Source organism: Ambystoma mexicanum, chromosome 9 (assembly GCF_040938575.1).
Source record: "Ambystoma mexicanum isolate Mex_15411 chromosome 9, UKY_AmexF1_1, whole genome shotgun sequence".
NCBI classification, from domain to species: Eukaryota; Metazoa; Chordata; class Amphibia; order Caudata; family Ambystomatidae; genus Ambystoma; species Ambystoma mexicanum.
This window is the reverse complement of record NC_090931.1, coordinates 358,122,097-358,149,671: the sequence shown is the minus strand read 5'-3', so window position 1 is coordinate 358,149,671 and position 27,575 is coordinate 358,122,097.

Genomic DNA, 27,575 nt, shown 5'->3' with positions numbered 1-27,575 from the left:
AGATAACAAGTTTGGCAGGTTCTCCTATGAACCAGTGGTAGATTTCTTCAAGGGAAAGGTCATTCCGAAATTAATATATGGAATGGAATTACATTATCTGTATCTCTTGACGTTCTGGGATATCCTTGAGGGTACCTTTTGGAGAAAGGTTATGAAACTTCCCAACTGTGTACCGATAGTGGCTATAAGGTTCGAACTGGGTCTAGAGTCTCTGCGAGCCAGAATTCTTTGGGGGGGTTCTTGCACTCTTCTCTTCCCTGCTCTGTCCTAAATATGATACGTTGTATGATGATGTGGGCAAGATTCTCCTCTCACAAGGATCCCTAGATCGAAACCTATTTCTTTTAAAATTGAGAGATCTCTGTGATGAAACTTTATCAGATCTGTCTACTGATAGGGATACTCTGTTGACCAATCCGAATAAGGTAAAAGAGCTTCTCTTATGCTGGAATGATACCTTGGTGAAATGTCACTCCTATCCATCTCTTTGCGATTTACAATTTGATCACAAGAAGAGAGGTTGCTTGTCTTTTGTTTTGACACAATTCCCTAATTGCCTATACCGTTCCCTCCTCCTGAAACTCAGATGGAATATTCTGCCTACTAAGGAGGTTTTACAAAGAAGGAAGGAGATTAGTGACGTGGATCTCTCTTGTCGTTTCTGTCACAATCCAGGGGTCATTGAATCTGCCCGTCACCTTTTCTTTGACTGTGCAGCACTAAAGGTTCTTAGGGTACTCTATTTAGGCAGATTCAATACTTTGGAACTTCTGGGGGCAGAGTATTTTATTTGGTCTAACCGTCTCTCTATTTCTAATATTTTTGACGGACTTGCGGTTGCAGGATTCATTAAATCATTAGACCTATATGCACCTCTCTGATGATTTATTTGTAGGATGAATTTTATCTACTTATATTAATTATCTGCTTAAGAATTAAGAATTCTGGTTCTCTTGCTATGTGGGGAGAAGTTTGACTTGGAATTTGAATCTGGTCTTAACTATGCACTGATTTTATTGGCTTGTTTTCTGTTTCCTACTCTTAAAAAGGATTTTAGGTTTGTACTATATTTTCAATTTACTGTAATGTCTGTATATATACATTTATTGTTCTTCTATTGAATGTAATTGTAAAGGTTTCTTATGTAAACCATATACTATAAATAAAAAAATAAAAAAGTTAATGGCAGGCAGCGTGCTGATACATTTATGAGGACCTTGCATTTGATGTATGCGACACGTGGAAATGTGGGTAACCCGGCGCTCTTGGCTCTGGATGTGAAAAAGGCTTTCGATAGGTTTGATTGGGCCTTTTTGTATGCAGTGTTGGGGAAATTCGGATTTCGGCGGAATTTTCTTACTGGTGTACAAGCTTTGTACTCAGACCCAGTGGCAAGGGTGGAAGTGTATGAGGATCTCAAGGTCCTTTAGTTTACAGATGGGTACCAGGCAGGGTTGCCCACTCTCGTCCCAGTTGTTGGCGTTGTGCATGGAACCACTGGCAGAACAGTTAAGACAAGCTCCCCTGATTAAGGGAATTTGGGTGGAGTGGGGATGGAATGTAAATTGGGATTGTATGCCCATGATGTCCTGCTGCATGTGAGGAACCCTCACACTTAGGTGCCAGCAGCGATAGATGTGATTTGGCGGAATACTCAGGTTTTATTAATAGGGTTAAATATATTTTGTTTCCATTTGATGTCAGTGAAGACAGGGACATTGAGACACTTGAGCATTTGGGGACGGAGGTCAGTGTAACGCTCACCTGAGGCGCCGGTCTTGACTGGGTGAATGCCGTATCTTCAAAGGTGATGTGTAACACACGGTTGGCTCTTTGGGCTGGACCTCTGTGCACTGTATGTCTGACTCGAAGAGTAAGATGTCTGCAGATAGAAAATATGGGATTAATGAACTGAGGTTATTGGGTGCCTCTCTCCTCTTCCCTTTCTCTTCTCCTGTAGAACCCCAAAGGTTAACACCCTCACCTTAGGTAAGTGAACGCCGAGCTCTCCATCTGCCTCGGGGCAGGGTGCCGTAACCAGTTTCTTCACTGGATAAGGGTGCAGGCCTCTTGACCTCAGAGGACTGCTGTCCGTCGTTAACTGCACGAACGGTAAGTTCTGGGCACTTCAAATGTCTTAAAAGTCTTTTGTAATGATATCTCTTGTTTTGCAGGGTTCCGGCGAAGGCGGATGGTGGGCTGATGAGAGTTGAGGATCGAACCCGCGTGAGGAATAGAAGCGCCTGGAAGCACGTAAGTAAGCGCTTGTAGCCTGCTTCACGATGCGCACTAACTGTCCCTTTTATCTTGCAGGTACAAGTTCGGAGCTTTAGAGAAGCTGAAGGGTGCTGGAATACCCACTGGATTCGGCGTGGGAAGGAGTAATGGCACGTGAGTAATAAAGTTGCCCGATGTCTTTAAACGCACCTTCTTTTGTCTTTCAGATGCGGGATGCAGTGCGAAGACCTCCGGAGCATGCGAAGAGCTGGTAAGCTTTTGTCTTTCAGATGCCGGAATGCAGTGCGAAGACCTCCGGAGCATGCGAAGAGTAGGTAAGCCTTTGTCTTTCAGATGCCGGAATGCAGCGCGAGGCGTTGGTGACAGCCGATGGACCAGGTAAGAGATGCGCTGCCAATGAAGACCGTAGTGCTAACCTGTTCTTTCTTTGTCTTTACAGGTGCTGCTGAAGACTGGATTCCAGGATGGTAAGCCTTTGTTCCCTTAGGCCCAGGATCAGAAGCAGAAGACACGATGAGCGTTCTGCTGCAGAGAATGCAGAATAACGCAAAGCAAGATTCATCCATCGGGTGTGGTTTAAATAGCCTCCTGTAGTGCTTAGGTGTCTCCTTCCACAGCCACGCCTAGGTAAGAAAAGAGTTCCTGCTTTCCAGAAGAGTTCCAGTGTTCTGAACCTAGGGAGTGGCTCCTACCCCACCCAACAGGAAAAGTAGTCCCAAACAGAAGAGGATCAGGGGCTCAACTGGCAGGTAAGTAAGCAGCATGGTCTGCTGCAGGTAAGTCCACCCAAGCATTATGAGCCCGGCGCTTCCAGCGCTGGGACTGGGCATCTTTATGAGCCTGGTGCCACTGGCGCCAGGACAGGGTCCAAAAGGTCCCAATTGGGACTGGCTGGCACTCGGAACCGGGGTTATGGGTCTGCTTCCAAGGGAGTCGGGCAAGTCCTGATCTTTTGGAAGCAGAGATCATGACAGTCAGATTAGAGAATATCTGCCATCTAGGGGTGACTATCACCATTATGTTGGGGGATCTATGTGAAGCTAATGTTCCCCCATTGTTGCAGAAGTTATATAGTGAAATGTCAGTATGGGGAAACTACACCATTTCATGGATGGGTCGTCTCAATGCCCTGAAGATGAATTTTCCAGACATATTGTTGAGGGAAGCAAGGGGTGTATGCTTAGTTTCTTATGGCAGGGGAAGAAGCCGAGAGGGACTCTGGTGCTGCCCAAGGAGCTTGGGGCTTCCAGATCTATTTACCTATTGTAGAGCATCGCAGTTGAAAGTATTAGTGCCTCACTTGAGGGAGGATAAGGGTAGGCAATGGGTACATCTGGAGAACCATCATTTGAGACTGGCGACGGTAGGGGAATGGTAATGGGTCACTAGGGATAGGATACCATGCAGGATTAGAAAACAGCCCATATTGGGTGTTTGAAAAATATGCTGCAAGGGGCTGGGGATGTTGGGAGTCACCAACTGGCCTTCACCTATGAGCCATATATGGGCTCCGGGTATTAGGGAAGCTATTCCAGATTTGGACAGATTCCAGAGTGGGTTTGTTGCAGGATTGGCAAGAGTGAGGCAGCTGTCGTGGAAAGTTTATCTCAATCCAGGAATTAGTAGAGGCCTTACACATAGGGACACAGTCTTTTCGTATTAGCGGCTAAGGGGTACGGGGAGGCTTACTCCAGAGTTATGGAAGACGCAAGTCCAGCGGTAGCTTACTTTGACTGAAAAAACTCTGGATACATAAGTTGAGATGAAGGGTCTGATTTCATTGTTATATTCAGCTCCGATAGAGGCACCTTGGAGGGGTGTGGGGGGGTGGGGTGTACAGAGGCACTTTGGCCTAAGTGGGAAAGAGATTTGGGGAGGGACATTGATGATGGAGTCTGGAGGAACATTTGTAGGAGAGCATTTAAGACATCAGTCACATGCCAATATCAACTTCATGGGATAAAGTTATTGTATAAGGGGCAATATGACCCGGTCCACCTCTTTCAAATATTTGTGGGAGTGGATCCACTTTGTTGGCACAATTATGGGGAATGGGCCACGTACTGGCACATGTGGTGGTCTTGTGAAAAAGTGCAGATGTACTGGACTGTGTTGGGATGGATAAAACAGGTGGAAGAGATTACACAACCCTTGGACCCTATGCTTGTTCTGTCTGCGTTGGAAGAAAGCGATGGCGTACTGAAGGGTCTGCAACACATGGTACACCTTTTGTTGTAAGCTGCCAGGGCATGTCAGGCCATGTGTTGGAAAAGAGCATTATTACCTGGCTTGCAGGAGTGGGTATCGAAGGCTAAGGAGATATACTTAATCAAGAAAATCACAGCAGGGCTTCATAGAGGGAGCTCTGGGATGGAAATGGGACTGGGTTTTTGTAGTAGGTTTTTACTGTGTGAGGCAACTTGGGAGGTATAGGAGGTTGGGTTTTACTCGGGGGTACACACAGTGGGACAATGGTGGTGTGTGTTTCCAGCCTGGAGGGATACCTTTGATACTTAGGGGTTGCTGCTGCTTTCACTGACACATGACTCTGTTGTTCAATCGTTTGGGAAATGTTGCATGCATGACTCATTATATTGTTGTGGTTTTAGGGGCTTTTACCGCATGGTGGTATGGGGGAGTGCTTGGGTGTAAACAGGAGATGTCATGATGACTCTAATTGTCGAAAGGTTAAGAGTTTGAATTGTTATTTTTGTTGTTATGACAAACCAAGAAAAATTGTTTTTTTTTGTAATGACTTTATCATGTACCCCACTTCTCTTCAACTAGCTTTGTGCTTTATAAAAACCTATGTATGCACGCACACACCCAAATGGACCACAGATGCTGTCTGACAGGCGCATTTGCCTGCCTCAGCTAAGTGGTTGTTTGCTCTAATGTGCTGATGGCTCATTTCACTTGTACTTTTCCTGTTTCTTTATCCGAACAAACCCTCCAAATTTTATCTACTTAGATTATTACTGATTATTTTAGGATATCATTGAAAATACTGTTCTTAAACCTTTGAAAAACAGCAGAGGCATTTATGGTAAACCTGAGGGTACCCTCACACATACTCCCCTTGGATCCTCAGGTGACCAGGGAAAGGTCATTGCTTTTGGATTCCAACCCTGATGGTGGAGAAGTGAGGGAGGATCACCTGGTTGGAGGGTCCTTGGGGATTGGCAAGAGGATATCCACAGGCGAGACATGGTATCCCCCTTTCTCTTATGAAGATCAGCCTAACCCTCCCCCTGCCTTTATGGGCTAATGTGACACCTTTCACAACATTTTCCATGATTTAACACATTATGATACTGGGACGAGAAAGAGACAACTAAGAGTGATGAGCACTGGTAGGTCATTTCACCATTCTAGTACTGAGACGAGGAAGAGGCCGGCAGAGTATTGTAGAGATCAGGCATGTCCCTTTAACAATGGTCAGGCAATTGACCAAATGACCCACACCTGACGTCAGTTAATAATCCTCATGAGTATAAGAGCACAGGCAGTTTAAGAAGAAAGGACGGAGAAACCTGCCTGCGGCATGCAGGAGCTGTGGCGAGCTGCGTGAAGGGAACCGGCATGCTACCTGGTGGCTGTGACACTTGGCGAGGCAGAGCGGAGAGAGGGAGCAGGCAACAAGATGACAGGCGAGAGCAGAAGAGGCTGCAAGAGGACCAGAAGCAAAGCAACCGCTTCGGGGGGGTCGGGCCACTCACCTACCCAGAGAACGCTGATCTGCACGCAGAGAGAAGGCTGGCAAGTGTACGAGGAGCCATGTAACAGGTGGGGAGAGGCGGCTGGATCTCCCTGGGGCACAAACAGCAGAAGATGCATCAAGAAGAGGGTTACGTACCGCTAAAGGAACGCTGAACAGACTGGTGAGCCTGCCAGACACCAGTGCGGAAAATGGGACGTCTAGAAAGGGTAGAGCTCTATTCTAAAAGTCTAATACATGAAGGGAACATACGGAAAGACTGTTGATATGTCTTGAGAATATCCAAGCGAGTAACGTGTGTGAGTTCCAAATGCACCCTTTTGAAGGCTGAACAAACTGAAAGCATTATTGTATATTGTATAGAATTAAAGCAACATGACAGTATGATTGAATAAGTATTTCTGAATACCGCCCAGAGATAAAGCAAATTAATATAATGCTTTGAATGGAGCAAAGGCAATGTGGTGCAGGTGGAAAATACGGTATCACGTAATTTCATCGCCAGTTGTTTTTTCACAGGGTTTTTTGCCATGGATATAAAAAAAAAATCAAATTGTTTTTGGGGGGGGGGGGTTAAAAAATTATATAAATTGTATGTGGGTGTACGGGGATATAAAAATAATTAAAAAGGGGATGGGGGGTATGAGGGGTAAATCCCCCCAAAAAACAAAAAAATTGATGTTTTTTTCCCAAAAAAAATCCACAGTAAAAAAAAAAAACACGATGAAACTGCAGGCGATGAAATCACATGGAACCGGCAAATACCACAAAGCAAATTGAATGAAATACAAGTGTTGGCAAAGCAAGTAAATTCCCAAGAAGGGTGTGAGAAGAGAAGCAAGTATCGACCTCATAACCAAGTGAACGTTGAGCAAGCTAACCACTGAAAAGGATTAAAAGAGGATATTTCTGATACTAAAAGTAATTTTCACTGGCAAGGGAAAGCAGTGGACAATTGTTGCAAAAGCTGATGAAAAGTGATATTGGTTGTGTGACCTATGATGGGTGGACCGTGTGGTCCATCAACTGCGCCTAGACCGAGAGTCCTGCATGAAAAGTAAATGAAAGGAGGAATCAAGGGTGTACATCTTGCATTGGTGAACCAGAGAAACTACCCTTGTCAAGAGGGTTGTGAGGATCCCAATCCTTTGAGAATTATTGTGTTTAAACTTTGAAATGTCTGTCTTGAACTTGGGGAAGGGAACCCCAAGAATTTGTGAAACTGTCTTGGACTTAGGGAAGGGAACCCCCCGACTTTGTGGAACTGTCTTGAACTTGGGGAAAGGGACCCTGAGAGTTTTGTGGAACTGTTGGAACTTGGAAAGGGGAGCTGAAATGTAAGCCAGGAGCTAGTAGAAGCTCAGATAGTTGTTTGGAACACTATTTCTTGTATTACTAACATCCCTACACATTGTTTAGCTTCAGTTGTGAGGGCAAGTATAGGTTTGGACACAGTAGGGTACTCCCACCTTAGCTTAGTGCAAGTTAGGCCTCTAGCCATCCTGACATTCAAGTTAAATAAAATGGGTTTGATTGAACTTTGAATCTGTTGTCTGTGTCTTGCTTCATGATCCCTCTTAAAAGGCATTACCCCATCTGCTTGATGTCGTATGGGCATACTACAAACTTCTATGGGCCATTTTTAGATGATATGCACCCCATATAGCAAGCTTAATATTTTCTAGAAATGCATCCTTCTTTCAAGTTCAAGTTCCAATTTATTGAGTCAGATTTCTCCATTAACAATAAAAAGCATCAATATAAATAAAACTCCAGCACTAGCACCTACTAAAAGGCTAAATTTAACCAAAATCAACCCTCCGCAAACAAAAAAAATCCACCAATTCATTGCTCATCCCCATCACTAACGGATTATAAATTAGCTAAAAGAGGAGCAACTTAAACATGTATATTTCTTACACAGTGCATCAAAGTGAGCCTGACATACTCACACATTATAAATAAAATCAATATCATTACAATTCATAATATACCGCAGTGCCACCCCGCAATGCCGAATATTATTAATAATAAAATAGGGTTGAACAGTTTCTCATGTAAATCTGTAAAGCGCTTGCAAATCCATAAAAAAATGGCATAAATGCTCCACAACAGCCATTTCACAAAAACAAAGGTTAGTCTATTCTCCCCACCCCAATTTGATGCAAGCATTTAAAGGGAGCACATTTAAATGAATCATCAAAACAATTCTCTGACATTCTTCTGTTAAGTTTACATACTTCCCCACCCACCACTTTATCACTTCTTAATGTGGAGAACAGTCTTAGCGAGTCCAGTGTAGAGACCACTTTCTAATCCTCCTCCCGATCGGCATAACAAGTCTTTTGGCCTCATTATGACCCTTGCAGAATGGGTTTACCGGCACCGGTAATGGTGCTGGTAAACCCATTCCGCCCTAGTATGAGGTTCCCTCACGGGACCCGGAACAGACGTCTGGTAAAGCCAGACGTCCTTTCCGGGTCCTGCGAGGGGACCAAGGAGCTAATAACGGCCCGTTATTAGCTCCGTCCCCATTCCCATTGAGCCCTGTGGGGGCTCAAATGAGAATGGGGATTGGTTTTGTGAATAAGGAATTACCCGGTCCTCCAAGGTTGGAATGACCCGATAATTCCTCATTCACAGACCACGGACCCGGACACGATTTTGGAGGCAGCCATGGCGCTAATAGCACCATGGCTACCTCCAAACTCGTAATGAGGCCCTTTGTTTCAACTCAGACTTCTGGGCAGTATAACTAGATTGCATCAACCTACTCACATCAACAACCCCCCACCTTCCTAAGGAATGTGCACCGATCAGTAAACCACATATACCCGTTGCAATAACTCAACCTTGCAAATTCGCTGAGTGCGTTATGGAAGTTCGTCGTGTCCTCCGATAAAAACTTGTATAAAAAAGGAACTGAACCTTAACGAGGCAAATTCATAATAAGTTGCAAGCAACTTCCAATCTAATCACCTAATTTGCTGAAGTCAGCAATAGCCGGCTATCTGACTTCAGCAAATTCTCGCAACCTGTAACACTGTTATCTATAGATGCGGACCACTCTGTAACCGTGTCCTCAGCGAACTCTCGCACCCTGTAATTCTGTGTTATCTAGAGTGGCGGATCACCCTGTAACCTGGTCCGATCTATACCTAGTTATGCTTTCTACTCTCAGGACCATCCTGTAACACGGTCCCTCATGATATTTATTGTATTGTCCTCTGCTATCACATGTGCAACCGTCTGTAACCTATGTTGCTTCACAAGTCTAATGCGCCCAGTTACCCCAGGGTTTGGCTCCGGCAATACAAATAAACGAATCTACACTAAGCTAATCAACACTAATCACATCCTAAAACTGATGTAACTATTGAATATGAAGCAATTATGTTGATTAAGTGCATGAAGTAGAATCATATACAGAAATATAGAAAAAGTTAATATCACGCTTTTGTTTTTGGTTCTGAGCACATGTAAATGTTTCTCATTCAACTTTTAATAATTCCCCTGCCTATTGTTATATAGACATTTACAGAGGTTGTGTTTGTGTCCATATGTCTAAAGTGCTTTCTTTGGAGTAGGTGTGGGAAGTCCTCGGCCAAGTCGCACAGCTGGATCCTTTCACAGTTCTTCCATTAGTAAACTACGGCCCAGCAAGGGGCCCTGAAGCACTCAGAATAACACATGTAGTCTTTGCGGTCTCACTTGTCTCAATATACTGGTTAGTTAAGAGATAGCGAAATGCTGGGCTGCTGCGTTTAAGAAAATATACTAGGGTACCCAGCATTGCTTCTTGGAGGCAGGTTGAGCTGCGAGTGGGTCAGTAGCATTCCAATTACTCGGCATGCCACTGAGTCGGTCTCAGCTCGAGCTGCTTTTCAAAAGGACCTGGCTGTCAGAATTACACTGATATTTGCATAGCCCTGAAAACGGGAAGTAAAATGTGCTGTGACAAGGCTCCCTCTCTGGAGTTGGGAGAGGGGATCCCGACCCTTGCTCCTTCCCCCGGTGCCTCTATGGTTCATTGCAGGCCTTTGTCTCACACCATGCCTCTAAATGTTGATGCTTGCCAGTCTTTCTTTTTGTTTTGGAGCATCAACACAAGAAGAGCCTGTGAAATCATGAAACCTGTTAAAGGCCTATCACTGCTGTGTTATTTTTATAGACCAAATCAGCCAGCAAGAACTGTAACCCTCCAGCCAGTGGCCTGCCTGTCACACTGGTGGTGCCCCAGCCCTTAGACCACCAGAGGCTGACGGGAAGGGGCACCGACCCGCCCCAAAAACTCACTGGATTTACCATAGGGGTGCCAATGATTGGCCCCCTTATATCAACTGGAATGCTTGGACTCCCAGGCCACCATCGATACCCTGTGGCAGTCCCACGCATAGACAGTTGGCGGGGCCTAGCCCCTTCATATGGATACTTATACACGCCCAGCTGAGGAAAGACAGAACGAGATTGGCCAGTGAGAGCTGACCAATCCCAGCAGAAGGACAGAGATTTCAGCCGGGGACAGGAAACAGGAAGTGTGGGTTCTTCAGGTGAGGTCTGCAATGGAGTGGAGGAGGACCAAGATATTAGCAGGGGGAAGGAGAAACCGGCAGAGTGTGGGTACTGCCATGTGAATGAGCGTGTCTGTGTAGCAAATTAAGTTAGTTTCAAATAGTGTAAGGCGTGTCTGTGTAGTGAGTCGGGGAGGGAAAGGAGAGTTGTGTTGTAGGAAGTGGGTGGAGTGATAGAAGTAGTAGTGTGGGAAGATGATTTGTCGACTGGAATTAGTAGCAGGTGGGAAGAGGAGCTGTGGTAGCGTGGGAGCAGTTGTAGCTTGGGAGGAGCAGTAGGACTGCAGAGATGGAGTAGAAGAGGAGTACAGGAGTGGTGTAGGAATAGTAGGAGGGGTACAGGAGTTGTAGAAGGAGTAGGAGGGGAGAAATAGAAGTAGGGGTAAGATTAAAGAGTGGAGGCAAGGAGTAAGGGGGAGTGTGGGACATTAAAAGGAGAGAGGGAAGGGTGCGATGGAGTCCAGAAGGGGGAGTAAGTATAGTAGGTAGGGTAAGGTGAGAGTGCATATGAAAGAACCAAACTGCACCACTGAGTGCGCAAGGCACTATCCCAGCTCCCTATAGAATACTAACACCTGGCTGGAGTAGGGACAGATAGGAGGCCCCTGAGGGAGGTAAGATAGCCCTCATTTAGAGGCAGCATCTTTAGAGAAGGAAGATCTCACCAGTAGGGGTTACCTGGCTGTAGACGCTAACTTGGGGGTTAAGGAAGCCTGGGTTATGAGTCTGCGCCCACCCCTGGTTGTAAAATGGTCCTTGGTGCCACTAAGCTACAATAAACACCCTTGAAGTGCCTTGGTGTTTGGTGTGACGTTCTTGCCATCTGCGACAGTGCACGACAAAGGAGATTAACAAGAGAGCCCAAAATAACTGAAATATATGTTATGGTTGGTCCTCCTTATAAAAGGAAAGGGCTGTCATAATCTGCATTTACTACAGATTAAATCCATAGTATTTTGTGACATCGCTGCAAAGTAGTTTATTGGGTTTATGTGCATGAAATAACATTGAATGGTAACTAAAAGTCACATGTCCACAGCCTAGTAGAGTGACACAGGGCCTTATTACATGCTTGGCGGTATCTGTGCACATGGCAGAAAATACTGCAATTTTTTCCCTCCCACCCGATTAAAAGATCTGAGATATATACCTCTGGTGGTATGCCAAGGAAATACCACCAGAGGTACGTAGCTACTTATAGTTTCTGTGTGCACTAGAGCCAGAGTGAGCTGCATATGATAATTTGGGGTAAGTGTGAGGGGGCGGGCGTGTTTCCTCTCTGCAGGAAAAAGCACAGAATTTACTTTTTCAAGATGAAGTTTCTTTTCTGGCTCGCAGTTGTTTAAATAAATATGATGTGCTCAAGAAATTGAAGAGGAATACAAGAAACACAAAAGCACATTTAGGAGATTGTTTATTTATAAAGTGTTTATCAGGTATGGACCTTACCTTATTGGGGAAAAACCCTATTTGGCTTCATATTCGGATGAATAGTTGACCAACTATTCAGTACTCAGACGAATAGTAAATACACTATTTGGTAAACCACAAGTGTCAATTGGTCGGATACCGGCACGTGTCGGCTCCACTTATTCAGTGTAATCACAGTGGCCTTGCTAACAGCACATGGAGAAATGGAAAAAGGCACAGCCTGTTAGATTGCCCTCCTCACCCTTCGCATGGAACCCCCAGTCTCAACTCATCAGAAACCACTGGTATGATCTTCAGACTTGGTCCTGGTCTTTCTTGATCTTTTTTATTAGCCGCCCTTTGGCTATTTTCTGCGCTCCTTTCCCCTTAGCACTGCCCCACCCCACGCGCCTGGATTTGGGCTACCCCTACCCACCTCTGGGCTCTCATGCCCCCTCCGCCCCCTTGCATGTCCTTTACACAATGAATCTTACTATTCTTTCTTCCAATGGTTTATATTCTTACCATGCTCATCTTCCCTCCTCCTTGTAAAGTGGATGGTAATGCACTGTATTGGGTATTTATTTTGTTCCCAGCCCCTTTCTGCTCTTACCATATGAATTACAAATTATAAAAATGCTTTCAGACCCAACTTAGTAAACAGTTGGGCCCTTTGTAGCTGCGCTACAATGTCATCAATTGTCAGGTTGGGTGCCTTTCTCACTTGATCTCCTTGTTTGGAAGGCAGGTCTCTACACATATGCGCAATTTCGACAGCTTGATGTTTTGCTGTCCCACCTTATCCTGTATAAACATTTGTATGTGTGTAAGCGGAATTACATGGTGCACCCATTGCACAAAAGTGCAGTGCAAGGGAATTGCAGCCACACGTTTAGGCGAGCTGCTCTCTGAGGTACAAGACCTAGGGGAGGGCTTGGGTTGAAAGAGGATGATTAGGGGGCCATAATGTCTTTCCAGGCCCCACAACTGGGACCCCAATAGAGAGAAGCAAAAGGGGTCTTGAGACCTGCCCAGATAATAAAAGCGATAGAAAATGGCCACAGGACCAGTGAGAGAGTCCTGATAAAATCAACAAAAGAGGTTTTAAGAACAGTGACGCATGTGATGGATAGACTGACAGACAATTAGAAAGAGAGAGCACGACACGAGCGAGACAGAAACATCGGGCGATAGAGAGAGTGATATATATATATATTTATTTATAAGATTGAGAGAAAGAGAGCGAGAGAGAGATCCGTCGATCCATCCATATCCTGGTTAAGAATTTCGAGTGCCTCGGTAGGAATGCTTCTTGATGCTGGGGCACAGCTAGGAGGTCAGCTCAGCACAGACGCCTGAAGTTGTGCCATGATTAAGGATCACCTGTAAATGAACACCGAGCAAACAAAGCAGCTACGGCCACATTTTACAAGAACCTATTACATTCGGCAAAGATGACATTTGGGTGAACCACTTGCAGGTATATTGGTCTGAAGGTAAGTCTCTCACTATATGGACACAATACCACTTCGATGTGGTGACTTGTAGCCTACATTGCTGCTAAATTGTACTCTGCCAGCCATTTCCAAGACTCATTCCGCCAGACACCAAGTGTCTACGTGGGGACTCCCTCTCATGAGATCCCAGCCCTGAGATCTCGCAAAATCCTGGCCCTGAGATTTCGTGAGACTTCAGCGAGATACGTGAGGAAAGCGCAACCCGTGCCAGAACTCGGAGCGGAGGCATGAGAGGCACACAAGCCTCGGCGCTCCTCCTGCTGAGAGACTCAGCCTTCTGACAGCCTGTTTTACGCAGGCCCTTTCCAGCATAGCATAATTCCATGTCTGAGGCCAGCCTCCTGGGAGCTCTAGCTGTTAAGGGATATCAACACCCTTTACTCATGTCATGCAGTGAAGTGAACTGCATAAACTGGAAGGACAAAACTTGTCCTGTGATCTGTCCAGGCCACCACATAACTGGGGACGAGGACTTGAAAACACCCGCGCAGCAACCATGAAATGTGCCACCCCCCACTTTTCTTCAGTCCCTCGGCACGCCCGCTATCCCGTGGCAGCAATGAGAGCCATTGTTTTCCACGTACCTGGAGGCACTAGGTGGCACAGGCTATTCGCCAGCTAGAAAAAAGGTCATGGGGCTCAACGCTATGGGGGTTGAAGGGCAGCGCATCTTTGCAGGGTTAAAGGCCGTGCCCATCGCGAATGTTGACGACGATGTCTACAAGGAGGCGGTACGCCGCATAGTCAAAAGATTCTCCAACAAAGAACATGTGGTCCTTGAAAGACTCAGGTTTTACACGAGGAAACAGGAGGGTAATGAACCTGTAGATGATTACATCACCAGGATGAAAGAACTGGTGGCATTGTGCGGATTCGGAGATAACATGGAACAAATCATCTGTGACATGCTAGTAGTGCACACAAATTCCTGCAAAGCCCAAGACAAATTCATATAGGAGAAAGAACTGGACTTGGATAAAGCCATACAAATTGCGAGAGCAGAAGAGGAAACCTTGAGCAGGCGATGAGAAGTCCGTGGGCCTTCGCACGCAACCGCATTAGCCGTCGTGCAATGGAAGGGGCGCAGGGAGTGACAGCCCCGAGATACAGACAGGGAAAAGGGACCAAAGTCGAAAGAAGCGCCAAAGTGTTACAGATGTGCCAGCACCAAGCACATGGCGAAGGATTGAGAATGTCCTGCAAGGAACAAGGAATGCTCCAAGTGCAGGCGTTTCGGCCACCTGGCCATAGCATGCACGTGGACGGAAAAGAATGTCACCCTCGTCAACGGCAGCAGAGGATCGAGTGATGAAGATGATCAGTATGTCAAGCCCATGGTGATCATGGTCAACTCACCTCGAGCAAGGAGGGAGAAACCCCATTGCATGGTAAGGGTGGATGGAATGGAAATGCGCGTCATGGTCGACGCTGGGTTCGATCTGACCATTCTACCTATTCCAGACATACAAGAATATGATGGGACGCGACCGGGTAGATATCAGAAGCACCAAACAAAAGCCAACTGTCTTCGAGGGAGCCACCATAGATCTACTGGGCTATATCAAGGCAAAAATTGAATTCAAGGTGAGGTGCACCACTACGAAGGTTTACTTTTCATCCCAGGGCCCAGATGTATTGGGGTGGGATGACCAACATAAGCTGAGTATACGACTAGACCCCAGCACCCCTCTCCTCAGGAGAAGAGCTGAGCCTAAAAGAAGCATTCCCCAAATTGTTCTCTAAAACACCCGGGAAAATAAACAATTATGTGCACAAAATCCATCTCAAACCAAATGCAGTACCAGTCAAGCAGAAGGTCAGACCTGTTCCAGCGACAGCGAGAACGGCACTCGAATCCCAGCTCCAGAAAATGGTTTAAGAACGAACCATTGAGAGAGTCGAGTCCTCCGAATGGCTAAGCCCGGTGGTACTCATATAGACAAAATCATCCTAACAAGCTAAGAGTGTGCATAGACCTACGCAGCCTCAACCTAGAAGTAGTCACAGACAGTTTTCGGTTGCCCAGCATCAATGAAATCATCCTAATGATGAAGGAAGCGACTATATTTTCAAAACTTGATATGCAAGATGCCTACCATCAAATAGATCTGCACAAGGCATCACGCCCGATCACAGCTTTCATCACGCCATTTGGCACTTATCAATATACATGTATGTCATTCGGCCTGTCATCCGCGGCATCAGCATTCCAGAGAATGATGAGCTCCATGCTGCACGCCATTGAAAATGTGTCGTATTTCCAAGAAAACATCCTGGTATACACCAAGGACACAGGAACCCATGACAGAGTACTGAGCGAAGTGCTGAGCAAACTACAGAGCACTGGAGTCCACCTACATCACGAGCAGTACATATTCGGTGCTGGTGAAGTAGAGTACCTGGGCTATCGCATCTCGAATTAAGGGGTTAGCCCCAAGAAAAACCTGCTGCAAGCCATAGTTGATGCCCCAGCCCCGACGTAAAGGACGAACTTCGGTCATTCCTGGGTCTTGCGGAATGTTATGTGAAATTCGTTCCCAGATTCCGCATAGAGACGCTGCGGTCTCCGTCCCCGTGGGGGCTCGTGGACCGGCGAGAGAAGGAGGTAGGAGCCCAGCCGGGCACGCGCCATCCAGCGCATTTAGGTGTCCCGCCGGCCCGGTGTGTCACGAGCTGGTGGTGGGGCGGCGGGTGCCGGCGCCAGTCGTATCACCTGCGGATCCGCCGGTACCCCTACGGCACCTCGGCCCCGGCCCCCCCCGGGCGGCGGACACCTCCGTCTGGCGGCTCTTTCCTGCGGGCGGACCAGGCAGGATCCCCCCGGCCATCGGGGCACGGAGATAAACTGGGAGAAGGGCCACGACAACAGACACCATTCTTTCTACTCCCCGGCCCCCAGCCCCCGGAACCAATACAACAGAGCCAACCAGTGCGAACAGGCTTACGCCGCTTACCACAAAAACGCCTTGAGCACCAACTACACTGGTGGGACAGCTGAGTGCGACATCAACACACTAGCCCAGTGGCCACGCTTGGACACCCAACGGCATTCCCTTTGCGATCTGGCGGCGCTTCCCCCACGCTCCAGTTCCCGGCCATTACAGCTGCAGAGGACCTCCAAGCTCACCATGGTCCAGGCACACTCTGCCCATACACACTAAACTCTGCGGCTGGGCTTCTTCATCACCGGCGTCGGCGCAAGGCCTCAGGCCCATCACTCTAGCGAGTGAGCTACACGCACAGCCAGGGGGGGGCAGGTGGAAGTGCGCGGACAATGGGGAAGACAGACAAGTCGCAGAAAAAACTGAACTTTGAGGCCAGCTCCTCCACCAGGCAAACAGATCCCAACGGCAGACCTGCATCCCCGATAAAAGTCATGGAACCCACCGAGGACCCGACCCTCGGCCTCGATATTAAAGAAATTCTCCTGGACTTGAAACCCGGAATTGGCAACCTGGGGAGCAAACTGGACAATCTGTCTTCCAAAGTAGATCGTATCCAGCACCGCCTCGACCAACATGCCGATAGATTAGACAACGTGGAGCAACGGGTGTCGGATCTCGATGATGGTGCGGCGGCCCTAACCACCAGGGTCTCCGCGCTAGAATTCCAACTGAAAGCCGTCTCCGCTAAGAATGAAGACTTAGAGGGCCGCTCCCGGAGAAACAACATCAGAATTATCGGGGTACGGGAACAACAAACCCAGACCAAAATGGAAGACCATATCGAACGCATGTGTACCGAACTGTTCGGATCGGAGGTCGTATCCTCGCTATTTATAGTCGAGAGAGCGCATAGGATTCCTGCAGCCAGACCTATTCCGGGAGCGAACCCACGCCCGATCATAGCTAGGATACTCAACTATAGAGACCGAGATGCAATACTCAAAGCAGCCAGAGAAAAGGGGAAACTCCAATTTGACGGCGACCCCATCCAAATTTTTCCCGATTTCTCATCGGCAGTACAAGCACAGAGGCGTTCCTTCACGTCAATTAAGCGCAGACTGCAAGATAATCACATCCTTTACTCCATGCTGTATCCCGCCAAACTCCGCATCCAGCATGACGGGAGGGCGCATTTCTTCACCACACCTGAGGAGGCTGCCGAATACCTGGGCAGGGCCGGTTGTAGACCTGCAGCCAATGCTCCGAATTTACAACGGGATGAACGGAGGAGGAGAAACCCGACATGAGTCCCTTTCTCGACACCGCTGAGTGGAGCAACCACATACTACTCACCACAGTACACCAAATTTATCGATTTTGGGGCCACGCGGCCTCCGGCTCGGCAACCAGCGCCCTAAGCACAGCAATGGCTGTAGTTTATGGTCACGGGTGGGCACATCGTGGGTGTGTTGGGGGTTGCCCACGCAAGGGAGGGAAGTTGATGTTCTTCAGTTACTTTTTTCTGCTCGACCGCACCCGGGCCTCCCCCCACTCTCATCCCAAGGAAGCAGCACCGCGACTCACAAGTCACTCGGAAGACAAGCCCTTCAAACTCCTACTTGGATCAAGATTCCGGTCTCACCCTCAGATCCTACTGAACAGGAACCTACCTGACTCCCTAAATGTCAGCAACAACATTTAAAATAGCCACCTGGAACATCCGTGGCGGTAACCAACCAGCGAAGAATAGGAACATTTTCCAGTATCTACGTAGACACAAAATCAACATTGCCATACTCCAAGAGACCCATCTCCTGCCAGCGACGGAACTTCAGTGGGCCAAATCCTGGGGGTGCCATAGATATTTCTCGTCGTACTCGTCCTATGCCAGAGGGGTTGCGATCCTGATTGATAGAAAGACCAACTTTAGCCTAATTGAATCACAGAAAGACTCTGAGGGAAGGGCCCTACTGGTGAGAGGGATAATCGCAGGGAGGGAAGTGGTGATTGTGAACTCCTACGCTCCAAACACCGATGGCCCCGACAACTTCAACTGGGTGATGTCCCAACTCGGAAAGTTCAATACAGCAACTATTGTATGGGGAGCCGACCTAAATACGCCAATTGACCCCAAACTTGATAAATCCCACAACACAACTGGGAACCCGTCCAAAGCCAGTATGCAAGTCCGAGAGATATGCCAAGCGTTCGATCTTTCGGACACATGGAGACAGCATAACCGCAACACGAGAGACTTCACATTCTACTCATCCGTCCATAACACAAGCTCCCGGATTGATTACATTATGGCATCTACCGACTGTCCGTTCTCATGGGGAACGAGTCAAATCCTACCATGCACTCACTCCGATCACTCGATGGTCACACTTGAGGCCTCCCTAGCAGGCACAACGGTCCCCGGACTGGGATGGAGATTCAAGCCGGGCTCACTTTCGGATGCGGGCTTCGCAGCTGAATTACGTCAGGAACTGATAGCCTTCATTGAGATCAACCAGGGTTCTGTCGACTCGTCCAGCACTATATGGGAAGCGCTGAAGTGCTTCGTTCGAGCAATATGCCTATCCAAAGAAAACGGGATGTTAAAGCTAATCCGTAGAGAGCTCTCCGACAGCGAACAACGTCTAAAAGAGATAGAGTTGAGAGCTTCTACGGCACCAAACCCTCAACTCCAAGCAGAATTGAAAAAAGAACTCCTGAAATACAGGGAAACAGCCGAAAGGGAACTAAAATTCCTCAGCCGCGCCCACCAAATCCGTCAATACGGAGAGGGACAGAAACCTGGTGCACTACTAGCCCGGCTGCTCTCAATAGACAAAACCCCAACCCGGGTGGAATGCATCAAGGACGCATGCGGGCAGCTGGTATACACAGAAGAGGACGTCGCCAATACATTCCGGGACTTCTATCAGAACCTATACAGTTCCAGGGGTAACTCGAGCTCAAATTCGATACAAGAGTACCTCAACGGCACTGAGTTGTACTGGGTGGAGACAGTCCTACGAGAACCATTGAACGCACCAATAACAGAAACAGAAAATATTGGACACAATAAAATCCCTCCCGAGCTCCAAAGCGCCGGGACCAGACGGGCTCACTGGAGAGTTCTATAAAGCACATGCGGCTATCCAGGCGCCTCTCCTGCTCCAAGTCTATGAAGAATCTGTTGAACGGGGCAGCCTCCCCCCTACGATGCGTGAAGCCAATATAATAGTGCTGCACAAAACCGGTAAGCCCGCAGATGAATGTGCTTCATACAGGCCTATCTCTTTGATCAACCTGGACAATAAAATTCTCGCAAAAATTCTCGCATCACGACTTCTCCCTCTTATGCCGGCTCTAGTAATTGGAGACCAAGCCGGATTCATTCCGGGTCGCAGCACTACCTTTGGCATTAGGCGACTGTTCGGTGTTATCGAGGCCATAGACCCGACACAACAAGCAATAGCAGTGCTTCTTGACGCTGAGAAAGCGTTTGACTCCGTGGAGTGGCCTTTCAAGCTAGCAACGCTCACACAAATGGGCTTTGGCAAATTCTTCATTAAGTTAGTGTCACTATTGTACAACGACCCCCGGTCTTACATCACTCTGGGCAACACTAGGTCCTCGGCCATAGCACTGGAACGTGGAACAAGACAGGGATGTCCACTCTCTGCCCTGATCTTTGCCCTCATTATGGAACCCCTGGCGTAGCGACTGAGGGAATATCAAATTCATAGAGGTCTTAAACTAGGTCCTCACAAACTGATTGTCTCCCTCTACGCCGATGACGTGATACTGTTTATTGGCAACCCCCAAGAAAACCTCAACCCCGTAATGCGTGAAGTAATAAAGTTTGGCCAAATGTCGGGCCTTACGATTAATCATTCCAAATCTGTAGTGTTTCCCCTGACCCCCAATACAGTCGAATTTGTAGACGATCACGGCTTCAAGTGGGAAAACTCAAGGGTGCGCTACTTGGGGATTTATATGTCTCGCAACCACCACGACATATATAGAGACAACTATGTGTCCGCGCTGAACGCCATCCAAGAACGGATACACAGGTGGAAGACGCTTCCGTTAACATTGTGGGGCAGAACCTCCTTGATGAAAATGGCCATACTCCCTAAGCTCCTGTACCTGTTCTCTAATATCCCGCTCCTACTCCCCAAAGCCTTTCTCCTGAAAGTCAAGTCTGCAGTCCTGGAACTTCTATGGGCAGGAAAACCTGCGCGCGTCGCGTATAACACCCTTGTTCTTCCAACGTCAAAGGGGGGTCTAGCATTACCAGACATAGAAAAATACTATTGGGCAGCCCAAGCTCATTTTTTGAGCTACTGGTATATGTCCCACTTCGTACGCCCACATGTGCAGGTGGAACGCGCCCTAGCCTCACCAGACCTGCTCAGTGCCATTATTATAAGTCAAATCCCAGTACCACATAACTCGCTGAATACAGCACTGTCCACATATGCAATCTGGAAAAAGATGGCTGTCAAATACGGTGTGACCGTAAGATATTCCCCCCTATTACCCATCAGACACATCCCGGGCATTGCACTCACGAATGAAAAAGTTTTCCTAATCTGGGCCGATAAGATAAATGTCCACTCCTTCGGGGACCTCTTCCCGGAGGCACCTTCCTCACCCCACAAATGGCCAAGGACAGAGGGGGGTACACCTCCCTGGATATATTCCTTTATTTTAGATTATGCCACACCCTGCACAAACTGTTTCCTTCATTCCCCAAACAACCCCCCACATGGGATCTGTTACACAACACCATCCAGGCGCGGGGAGAGGGGAGGCTGGTATCGCGACTGTACAATTCCCTCGTAGCAGACACAGGAACACCTAATCCTAAAACACAGCAAAAATGGGAATCTGCCGTTCAGACATCAATAAGCGCAGAAGACTGGTCTTATATCCTGCGCCAAACTCAAAAAGTCGCAATAAATACACGCTTTAAGCTAATACACTTCAACTTTGTTCATCAAACATACTACACTCCAGTTAAGAAGCATCAACATCATCCAGAAGCCTCGACCCAATGCGAACGGTGCACGACGCCACACGCAGATTTCTTTCACCTAGCATGGGATTGCCCGGGAATTCAGCGCTTCTGGGTCTCGGTCTTACAAATAATTGCAGACATCATAGGGGAACCAGTGGCCCCGCTGCCATTGGCGGCTCTTCTCGGCCTCACTAGACACCTACAACCCGCATCCCGTAAACTAGCGTCACTCCTGCTGGTCCTGGCCCGAAGGCGAGTCGCCATGGCGTGGAGCCGCGGCCCTCTACCCAAAATCGAAGACTGGAAGAAAGACGTAACATACTGCCAGGACGTAGAGAGTGAATTTATAAGAACCCTTCCTTTGCACGCTCGCCCCCCGGACATTTGGGGACCATACATCGCATATTTGCTAAATAGTACTGTATCATCTGATTCCGAAACCACTGGAGCGTGAAATGGGGCTTTGTGACTGAAGAACTAATGTATAACTTCGAGTCGGTTTTAAGCAATGAACGCATTGATACTTGTTTTGTTGACACGGGAGTGGTGGGGCGGCCTTGGCGGGAGAGCTCGTTAGTGGGTAACGTTATATTATTCCTTTCTCTTGTTCTTTCCTTCACCACCCTCTCCCCCTCTCTCCTTTCCCCGCTTTTCTTTCCTTTGTTATTAAGAGGGTGCACCATGTTGGCGCACGTGTACCGATGATATGAAAAGTTCAAAAATAAAGTTTTAAAAAAAAAAAAAAAAAAAGAAATTCGTTCCCAGATTCTCTGAAACCACCTCACCCTTGAGAGAGCTGCTGCAGGAAGGCGCAGTATAAACATGGGAATCCGAATAGATGAGGCTTTCACCAAGATAAAAAAAAGAATCCTGCACGCACCCTGTCTAAAACCGTTTAATCCCGAATTCGAAACGTGCATAATGACAGACAGCAGCGCATACGGCTTGGGCGCCACCCTTACCCAAAAGAAGGGAGACAAAGAAAATATAGTTGCCTTTGAGTCCAAAGTACTGTCCTCCTCCGAAAAGAACTACTCCACTGTGGAAAAGGAGATGATGGCATGTTCCTTGGATGTGGAATATTTCAGGCCATACATTTGCGGAATTAAATTCTGCTTAGTCACTGACCACAAACCCCTAGAACACATGCTGAGCCCTGGCAGCACCAAAACAGCGACATCACGACTAGCAAGAATCACTGCAAAACTCCAGGAGTATACGAATGAGATTACTCACACTGCTGGCTGTAAGAACGCCCAAGCAGACTGCATGTCCAGGCTCCTAGACCAAAGCACCCCGGGCACCACATTCTTCAAAGACGATTGTGTAGTGGCATCCATAGAATATCTAAGGAATAGAGACTTTATGGAGATGAGCGAGCTACATTGGCAGGAAGAAATGGAACAGGATAATGCCCTAGGCCGAGTAGCAGAATGGGCCCGCAAAGGGTGGCCTAACGAGACAGCAGTGCCGGAAGGTCTGCGACCATATTGGAAAGTCGGCGATGAAATCACAGTAATGGATGGTCTGATAATGAGAGGCGACCGTGTGATTCCCCCAAGAGGCATCCGCAAAGTGATATTGTGCATAGCGCATGTAGGTCATCTGGGCAGCAATACGACGTGACGCAGAGTATGCAATGCATACTGGTGCCCCGGGATGGACCAAGACGTAAGGGCAATGATCGAAAGATGCCATGAATGCACAAACAGTGACAAATGACAAAGTGAGACAGGCCCCCTATGATACCCACGGAAATCCCACACGGAGTCTGGCACAAAATAGGACTGGACTTCATTGGCCCGCTGGGTGGCATGTCGACAGACCACAGGTATGGAGTAGTCATGGTGGACTACTTCTCCAAGTGGGTTGAAATTGAATGTGTGCCAGAAATCACCACAAGCACAGTCATAGAAGTACGCAGTGCCGTTTTTCAAAGGGAAGGACTCCCCAAAGAAATTGTAACGGACAATGGAGTGGAGCTAGTCTCTAGGGAAATGGAAAGCTTCCTAAAGAAGCACAATATCGTCAGTTGAGAGCAAGCTTGTACCACCACAAGCCAATGGACTGGTAGAAAGGGCAGACCGGTTCATCAAAGGTGCCTTACAACTGACATGCGCATCAGGCATGAATCCATACAAGATCGTCAAAGTGGCGGTTGCAGCACATCGCCTGATGCCAAATGCCATCACAGGAGTATCTCTGTTTCAATTGTTGAGGGAGAAAGGCTGCATCCAAGCTGGTACCACCGTAGCTACACCAAGTCAGAGAGGACGATGACATCGACATGAGCGAAATTGTTTTCCGATTGCAAAGGAACAAGGAGATCATGAAATCTCAAGGCGACAAACATAGAGCAGCCCATTGCACAGAGGTCAATGAAGGGGACTTGGTGAAAATACGCCTACCCCACAAAGACGCCACCGCAGGCTCCAAATACAGCAAGGCCATAGAAGTCACTTGGAAAAGAACCAACTATGTCCACACCAGCAACGGAAGATGGTGGAACCTGGAAAGAGTGGCCATGTACCAGTACAATGTACAAGTTCAGTGAATACTTTGTGTGTTCAGAAGCCAGAAGTAAGGCCAGGTAAATCCATTGGATCCTTAGAGCCAGGGCTGGCTTTAGGCCCAGAAGACTTTGACGGTCACCCGAGGGCCACATTAGCCTCCCACTACGCCAGTATAGGGGAGTCTTTGAAGGGCTCCCCTGAGCTGGCATGGTCAGTGAAGGCTCCCTATTGAAAGGAAATGCATCCTGCTCTCGTGCTGGGGCTGGGCGCTCCAGCATGAGAACGGGACACTTTTCATTACAATAGCGCACTGATGCTGGTTTAGCATCTGCACCCTAGTGAAGTGATTAACTGCCCGCTCCCGTACGGGAGCGGGGAGTTAATCACTTGAACAGACAGCCACTATAGGTGCCCCCCAAATCCCCCAGCCTTGACCAGAGGGTTGCCAATTTTATTTTCCTCGCCGCGGGCACTACTAGAGCTAAGGCCGGCCCTGCTTAGAGCCATTTTAGTTCAGGAACTTGCTGAGGACTGTCTTCTCATCTTTTCACCATGAACCTTTTAGGTACCACTGTGACCATTTGTATGCATTAGGCCAGCATCCATTACAGTTTGTAGTTACCTCACAGGAAAAGTGTTTGGGTGGCTTCAGTCTGTAGATTGTCCGGGCCCCAACTCCCCGCCTAACTGGGGATATTTTCACAAGCTCTTTGTCTGGTGTGGTGCAACATCTTCGTTGACCACAAGCAAACTGGAGACTGCGAGATTGTTGGGTGTCGGGCAGAGTTGGAGTTGGATTTAGCACTCGGATGACAGACAGTGGGTGACCGGGCCCTGCTGTTTCCTGGTCCGACACCTTCCCATATCATCACACTAGCCACAACACACACATCCTCATCCCTCCTTGCTGGAAGTCAGGCACATTGGAATAACAAAGAGCAGCTTTTGTGCTCGCTCACAGAGCCCTAGTAAACATGTGTCAGGGCTTGTGTGGGCTCATTTCAATATGATTGCTCCCCCCCTGCCTATGGTTAGGAGGGGTGGACACAATCTGTAGTACGCTAAGGTTGCTTGAATAAGAGTGGATCTTGAATAAAAGTGGATGCAAAGGAATGCCCTTTAATCTCAAGGGGGAGGCAGCCTGAGGGGAGCTGAAACACTAAACTGCCATTGAAAAGTTAGTAAAGTGCTAATGTAGACGAAACCAGAGGAAAAGGCTAATACGTGTAAACACTGCTGGGTGCTATCAAAGGCAATCTGTAACCTGCTGCCAGGCACACATGTAAAGTCTTCAGTGAAGGCAGTGGTCTTCAAACTAAGGGACACAAAGGATGTCCGGGAGGTGCCCAGACGCTTTAAAATAAAATTCAAATTAATGTTTTTAGTATAAAACAGGTTTCAGGTGACTGCTTTTAATAGAACATATAAGCAGTACAAAATCTGTGATATTTTTATAAGGAGCCTGCCCCCCCCCCACCCGGACATCATTTGGGCCCCCCTTTTTACAAGAGGGGGCAGGGGGGCAAGAGGCTCGGTACGATAAGGTTTGAATATCACTGATTTAAGGTGACAGCAGCCAGAAAAGGGCAGTCCGTAACATGCACACAAGGCAAAGTGCATATTTAATGCCATGAAAGAAATATGTTGCTTTGTAGTAAGACAGCCAAAATAGGGGCAGCTGCGTGGGCCCCCCCCTCCCTGGGGCTCTCGAACACATACATAGCACAACAAATTCACACCACTGTGGGACTGTTAGGCATACAAGGCACTGATATGTTCTAATTTGTCTTCCGAACGTGTCCAGCAAAATATATGCAGAACCCTAATTTGCAGAATATGGATTGACATGATCACTAGCGAAATCACAGTAAATAACATTACAAGCAGTGTCATCAGTCTTCAACAGTCTAGGATATCTTTGGTAAAGACATTAAAATAAGTGTTCACATGTAAACGAAGAGAATAATATGCTGTGCAATATAAAAATATTCACAAGTGTTTCGCACCTTGAAGCACTTGTGTATAGGCGCATTATTAATGCCATATCATACCACTACTATAAATATACAACTCAATAGTTTAGTAAAGCATGAGGGTTTTTCTTCATAGCAAAAAACTAAATCACTTCTATCGACACCCAATGTCATCAGATCAAACACAGTGGGAGTAAATTATTTGCCCAGGATCACACATTTCGTTAAAGTGGTGAAATCAGTATTTGGACCCAGGCTGTGATTTAAGCACTGGACTACATATCTTTCCAGTGATAGGTCACTTAAATATTTTTATGGTTTGGGTTTCCAAAAACTAAATAATTAGTTTTTCGATCAATGCCTTCAAAAGCATACACATTACATAAGAAACCAACCTGTCATTACATACATTGGGCCTCATTATAAGTTTGCCGGTCCGGTAACAACGGTACCGGTAAGTTTGCTGGTACCATTGTTAACGGACCGGCAAACTACAAGTTCTGCTCGCTGGAGCCTTCCCACCCGCCAGGACTGGCCTGGCGGGCGTACCGCCACGTGCGAGCAGAACATGTCGGATGCACCGGCACCATTCTATGGGGCTCAAATGGGAATGGGGAGCATTTTTTTCTGGTGCCCGCGATTGGGTAATTACCGGGTCTGGCGGGGCTTTGATGGCCCAGTAATTGCCCATTTGCGGGTGCCAGAAAAAATTGCAAGTTTGGCGGCAGCCTACCGGTTTTACCGGCAAGGCTACCGCCAAACTTGTAATGAGGCCCATTGTTCTAGAAATAGGTCAAGCAAAAAGGCATGTATAACTTTATTTTCACCTCCTTGAATGCACAATTGCAGTAGTAGGCTGCAAAGGAATGTGGACCTAATAACAATATCATTTGGTTTAAAAAAAGGTATTCACAGATAAGGAGAATTGAATATAAGGTAATAAGTTAAGTCCTTACCCAAGCACCCCTGAGTCTAGATCTGTGAAGGCATCATGAAGTTTACATAGACAACAACTGAATATCATTTGTAATATAAACTTTTATTAACTAAAAATAGAGGGTTGGAAAATGGCCTAACTTGCCCTGTGCTGAGGTTGGATTTCCCAACCTAAATAAAACTAATGATAGTCTGTGTCAGGAAGTCCAAAGCAAATATCTGTCTTTGTCCAAAACCTATACTTGCCCTCACATCTAATTGTATACAATGTGTAGGGATGTCAGCATCATATAGGAAGTGGTCAAATGAAAGTTCAGAGCTTCTTCAAGCTCTCTGATGGAAAAGGGTGTTCCCTTCCCCAAGGTTCAAACAGTTCACGTTGCAAAAGAGGGGATCCCTTCCCCAAGCTTTCAAGTCTATCAAAGTTCCAAAACAACACAATTCTTCAGAATATTCAATGTTCAAAAAAAGACCATTGCTTGGGACACATCCCAGCTCTTCAGTTTGGTTACCTTTCACCAGTTCATAAAGTTCAATTCCTTAGTTTCAATTTGTACAAGCTTTCATTTATTCCATCACAAAGTGGCTTTTCCTTTAGGTGGGTGTATTCTGTCTAGGTGCAGTTGTCGGACGACACGGTCCACCCCTTACATACTCCTTTTCTTCAACCATTAATTTCTCTCAGTAATATATACTAATATCTGCTTGACTTTTGCCAATGCGCTCTCACTTATGCTTGTTTACTTGGCTTTACTTATTAGCCTTGATTTCCTGTCAGTTTATAGCCCATTCACTTCACT